The sequence below is a fragment of the Trichosurus vulpecula genome, chromosome 6, assembly GCF_011100635.1.
Source record: "Trichosurus vulpecula isolate mTriVul1 chromosome 6, mTriVul1.pri, whole genome shotgun sequence".
NCBI lineage: Eukaryota > Metazoa > Chordata > Mammalia > Diprotodontia > Phalangeridae > Trichosurus > Trichosurus vulpecula.
Genome location: NC_050578.1, coordinates 169,232,524 through 169,239,108, shown reverse-complemented (window position 1 = coordinate 169,239,108; position 6,585 = coordinate 169,232,524).

The following is a 6,585-nucleotide window of genomic DNA, read 5'->3' as shown; positions in this document are numbered from 1 at the left end:
CTTAAGGCTTTGAAGTCTCAGTTTTACTCCCAGATCACATCACCTTCTCTTACCTTTTTCTCCACAATAATTATAGCTCATATTTGTAGATTGAAAGCGCTTTACATTTATATCATTTGATCCTCACAGCAACCCTGTGAAGTTGGTGCTATTTTATATGTCTTTTACTGATGAGGAAACTAAGGCTGAGAGAGGTCATGTGACTTACCCTAGGTCACTAGCTAGTAAACGTCTGAGCCAGAATTCAGACTCAGGTCTTCAAGACTCCAAGCCCTGCACTCTACTCATTGCCACCTAACTGCCTAGATTTCAGTAGAATATAAAGTCCTAGAGGACAAGGGTTGTTTTGGGTTTTTTATCTTTGTACTCCTTGCATAGCACCCAGCACATAGTACAAGCTTAATTTCTTTTTTTCTTAAACTGTTGACTCTTCAGCTACAGGAAAAATTTCATTCCAAAATGAAATGGTATATGAAATGATGTAGTAGAAACCTGGGTTATATAGGCTCAGTTTGTCTCTAGCTAGCTCCAGAAATAAAGTCAGTTCACATTTTTGAGCCCAAGTTTCATGATCTGTTTAACAAGGAACCTCTCAGCTCCAAAATTCCACCATTAAGTTCATTTATAGCCGCCTCCTTCTGTAACTGACATTTTCCTCCTAAACTTGCTTGCTTTTCTAATCTCTGCTTTGAACTACCAAACCATCATCAATTTCATCCCACTCATTTACAATCCTTCCCCAAAACTAATTCCTCTCAAATGGATTAAATGAATTTCTTCTTGGATTTTTATGTTCAGTATTTTTTTTTCTCTCATCTGTGTCCTATTATTGTGACTCAGACTTTAAAGTTCTGATTGAAGGTAAAGATAACCAGCTTGGTAGACAAAAAATGTGGAAATTGATCTAGATGGATTAATCATACTTTCGGGATTGTGCAAATGCTTATTTCGAATGACTACTTCATTTGTAAGATGGCATGATTTTGTTTTGTAGTAAGTATAATTGTGAACTAGTTAACACATAGTCTGATAGATTCTAACCTGCCTGGTTCATAATCTGGTTGGTTTTATTGAATTGGCTTAAAATCCTTGAAGCAGTGAGTTGGAAAGATTTCAGTGGCTTCCTATTCCAAGCCATAACCACAAATCCCTTCAAAAACATCCCCATGAAGTGGTCGGTGGTTTGCACCCTATAGAGTGCAGAATATCTGTAAATGTGGCTGTGATATTAAATTGTGAGAAGCAGCTTGGTTTAGTGAATAAGGATGCTGGAATTGGAGTAGGGAAGACCTCCCTTCAATTCTTGCCTCAGAGGTTATCAGTTTCATGTTCCATCCTCTTTTTCTGTTCTACTTTGTCTGTTGGAGATGCTTTATTTATTTGGATTTTGTTAAGTTCACAACTTTTTAATGCCTTTTCTCACCCTTTTTGTTGTTGAGTCATTTCTCTGTGACCCCATTTGGTGTTTTCTTGGCAAAAATGCTGGAGTAGGTTTGTCATTTCCTTCTCCAGCTCATTTTACAGATGAGGAAACTGAGGCAAACAGGGTTAAATGACTCGCCCGGGGTCACGCAGCTAATAAGTATCTGAGGCCACATTTGACTTCAGGAAGATGAGTCTTCCTGACTCCAGGTCTGGCTGTCTATCCACTGATCCAACTGAGGTTAGTTAAGTATAATTTGGCATACAACACTGCCTCGTGCCAATTATTACTATGGAATATTAAACAAATGTGAATTTTTATAAGATACATTTTTTTCATTTATAAAGTCAACAACTTCTCCTCACTCCTTCAACAACCACCAGACCAGACACCAGAGATCACGCCCTGGAGGGACTTCTGCCCTGGGACCTCACTTTCCAGATTGGTGACTACATCTTCACAGACCACTATTTTTGGAGAGGTCCAGTCATTCTTTACTTCCCTCCCTCCTTTCCAGCTATTTCTTTACCAATTAAACACCCAGCTTATGTATCCTTCCCTCCTCCACTTCCAGTTCTGGAACCATCATTACCCATGATCAATAAGCTCAGTCAGTCAGTCAGTCAGTGAACAAGCATTTATTAATGGCTTACTACATACCAAGCACGGTACTCTGCCATTGTCCCTGAATGGGGTGTGCCAATCTACTCCTTTGTGGCCCCAGCTCATTGTCTGGGTAACTTTCCATCCCAGTAACCCTCCCTGGCCACCACTCCCCTAGGTATTAAGGTAAGCTCTTTGAAGGCAGGGACTGTCCCAGACACATAATAAACTCTTTAAAAATTCTTTTTCATTCATCCAATTAACTATTTGAATGGCCCCTCCTGGCCCTGGTTCCTGACCTTCTGGACTTCAAAATCATGCCTCTGGGGCTGTCTCATCCAGGAACTTGCCTCAGCACCTAGGGCCTCTGACTGTTCCAGAAGCCTACTCATCATCAAGATCCCTCCACAAGTTCCACATCCCCCTGCACCCCCTTCTCTCATTGGCGAGATAGTTCCTCCTGGAGCCTCCATTTTGGGAAGGGGGCCCTCCTGGCCCTGTTCCTGACTTCTAGACTTCAAATTCATTCTGCCATGTTAGATATTACCCCACGCTTCTCATGTGTTGCCTTCTCCCATTAGAATGCGATCTTTTTGAGGGAAAAAAACTATCTTTTTGTTTGTATTTGTATCCCCAGCACTTATCACATTGCCTGGTACATGGTATAAGCACTTAATAAAAGCTTGTTTCCTTCCTTCCTTGCCTTTCTTCTTTCTTCCTTCCTACTTAAATACCTACTATGTGCAAGACATTGTGCTAGATGCAGTGAGGATTCAAAGAAGAATGAGACGTGACACCTTCTTTCCAACTTTAAGGAATCTGCTAGTATCTCACATGGTTTTGCCCATGTATGAAGACTAGGTCAAAACCTGAAACAGAATCACAGAAAAAAGATGCCAGCATCATCATTAAAAAGAGACAGTTACTAAATTTTCAAGTCTTCAGTGGCCACCACATTGTTGAACAAATGCAGGAGTGCTAGCTTCCTCCCAGTTCCCGGGTCTCTTGACTTGTTCTTATTCTTCAGTTCTGAGCCCTTTGACTAAGAAGGGGGAAAAGCACCTCTTTTCTAACCTTCATGAAAAGTAAAGGGATCAAACACTGTTGCTCACTCCACTCTCAATAATAAATTCATCTCAGCTACCTGCAAATTATACGCCTTTTCCAACTAAGAACTGATAGTATGAATAATTTTACATAAGCTGCATCCTATTGCACAGTTTTCAGAAATGATTTGGGGTGAGGTACAAAGCACAGATGTGTAGCAAAATATGAACACTTTATCTTAAACATCTTATCGTTCAAAATGAAATTTATAATCCAAATGTTTTTCAATTTGCTGATTTGGGGGCCAAAGACATCCTTTGGGGGAAAGTGGGGAAAGTGGTTCTCCTACTCTCTTTCCCCCCTACCCAAGGTCGTATAACATACATGAAGCCATCTTGATCTCTTCTTCTACCTACCATCTACTGCAAGGGTACTTAATATTTTGGGAGTCATGGACCCCTTTGTAGTTATGGACCCGATCTCAGAATAATGTTTTTAAGTGCATAAAATAAAATGCATTAGACGACAAAGAAAACCAGTAATATTGAAATATAATTATCTAAATATTAAAAAAAAAGTTCTTGGCCCTCAGATTGAGAACCTCTGCTCTAATGTGTTCATTAACTGAATGAATGACTATCTCAGTGAGCAAAATATTCTTCAAAGGAAAACCCTTCCTCTTGGCAGAAGTTGTTCAGTCATGTCTGACTCTTCAAAACCCTGTGGATCATACCATCCATGGAGTTTTCTTGGCAAAGATACTGGAATGGTTGGCAATTTCATTCTGCAGTGGATTAAGACAGACAGAGGTTAAGTGACTTGCCAAAGGTCACATAGCTAGTAAATGTCTGAGGGGGGATTTCTTTCCTGACTCTAGACCCATCACTCTATCTACTGAGCCATCTAGTTGCCCAAAGGCAGGGGTTGAGTAGTCAATGCTGTCGTTGACTCTTTGTGACTCCATTTGGGATTTTCTTGGCAAAGACACTGGAGTGGTTTGCCACTTTGAGGAAACTGAGGTAAACAGGGTGAAGTGATTTCCCAGGGTCACACTACTAGTAAGTGTCTGAGGCTGGATTTGAACTTGGATCCTCCTGCCTCCAGGCCCAGTGATCTATCTACTGCACCACCTACCTGCTCCTGAATAGTCAATATATAGGCCAATTCTTAGGCAACTTGTATTTGTCTGGGAAATTTCCTTTGAAAAGAATTTCAAACATGTCAAAATGCTGTTAATGACTCCCAAACCCCACAGGCAGTATGGTCCAATGGGTCACAAAAAGTGGGACATAACTGAACAACAACTTCTGCGGAAGAAAAAGGGTTTTCCTTTTGTGCTTTGAAGGATATTTTGCTCACTGAGATATTCATTGTTCATTAGCTGCTGCTAATGCCTTAGCTAATTATGATTTGTCAGAGAGATGCATAGGGAAGGAGGTGAGCTTGAAGAAACCATAATAACAAAAGGAAAGATGAACACACCCTTGGGCCACACCCTGCATCTTTCTCTCCCTGTACCAACCACTGTCTCTCTAGGGTATCAGGCCAGTAGGATTGAGACCTACCTGAATATTATTTAGATAAAGTTGTATAAAACCACTGGTGGTACTTGCTAGTTGTGAGGCATTGGGTAAGTTATTTAACCCTTCTAGAGCTCAGTTTCTTCATGTAAAAAATGAGAGCATTGGACTAGAATGACTTCAAAGGTTTCTTCCAACCCTGTGATTCTAGAGTTTTTAGGATTCAAAGGGATCCAAAGCATTGGATTGAGGTCCTGAGGTCCTGGGTTCAAAATCTGACACTGCTACTTACTACCTCTATGGGTGACTTTGGGCAAGTCTTGACTTGACTTAACCTCCCTCTGCTTTCTTTTCTTTAAAAGGATGTTGGATGAGACAGATCCCAGAGTCTTCCATCCCTAAACTGATAATATTGACAAAATGCCAAAATATACCAACATCTACCTTGATGACCTGTGAAAGTACAATAGTTTAAAATGGAATTGGATGCTAGAACCACAGAATCACGCAATGTGAGAGTTGGAAGACACTTCAGAGGCCATCTGACCTAGTACAAACACCAAAGGAATCTTCATTATAACAAACCAGGCATGGTATCATCCTGCCTCTTCTTGAAGACTCCCAAGAAAGGGGGACCCACCACTGACTCTATTTTTGGATCACTCTGATTGTCAGGCAGTTTTTCTCTATGCTAAGCCTAGATTTGCTTCTTCATAACTTTTACCCATTGCCGCCAGGACCAAACAAAACAGGTCAAATCCCTCATCCATAGGACAGCCCTTCAGATACCTGAACATGGTTATCATGACCCTCCTGAGTTTTCCTTTTTTCCAGGCTGGATGTTCCAATTTCCTCCGATCCATCCTCATACATCATGAACTCAGGCCCCCTTGCTATCCTACTTGCCTTCCTGTGGATATGCTCTAGTTCATCCATGACTTCTTAAACCTTGATTGAACTGAACACAATATTCCAAATGACATCTGACAAAGGAAGTGGGATGATCAATTTCCTCTTCCTGGAAATTATCCCCCTTTTAATGTAGCCTGAGATTATCTTCACTTCTTGGGCTGTCAAATCAAACTACTAACCAATATTGGGCTTGAGGTTGACTGAACCCTCTATGTCTTCTTCAGAACTACTTTTAACTATGTGTATCTCTCACACCTTATATTTGAGAAGTTTATTTTTTTTTGTCCCAAAGTGTAAGACTTTACATTTATCTCCATTCAGTTTCACCGTATTAGATTCAGCCCAATGTCCTGGCTTGTTACAAGCCTTTTGGATCCTTCTCTATCTTAGCTGTGCCTCTCAGCTTTGTACCATCTACAGATTTGATGACCATACCATCTCTGCTTTTATCAAAATTATCAATAAAAATGTTAAATACTGCAAGGTCAAGTATAGAATCCTAGAGTCCTGGGGAAAATCAGATGATCTTTTTAATGTTAGCCTGAATATCATGTACTCTAAGGCTAATTTTTCCAGCAAAGTTCAAAAAGGACTGGACATGCCAGGCTTACCTCGCCAGCCTAAAGATCTCCAAAAGGCCCAAGTTTTAGTTTGCGTCCCCATCTGCCAACAAGGCTGTTTTCACAAAGAAAGCATTCCAAATTACTTAGTAGGTGCTGGCTCATTGCAACCAATTACCTGCCTGTTAAAAGAATAGCCTCTGCCAAACAAGCATCTCTTAAGGAGCTTGGGGAGGGGGGGAGGGTAGCCTTGTGAGACAAACTATGTAATGTACCCATGATACCATCTTCTTTCAAAAGTTGGAAGAAGAGTGGATTTGACTCCAACAAAAATCCACCATAAAACCTTGGGCAGTGGGTGTGACCTTGGGCAAGTCACTTAACCCCAATTGTTCTGCCTTCCCCCTTCAAAAAAAAGATATAAAAAAAATCTTTAAAAAATCCACCATAAAAAGGTGAGAATATATTTATAAGCTTTTGCTGTTGACCAACAAGTCCACCTAAAACAGGGAGTGGTTAA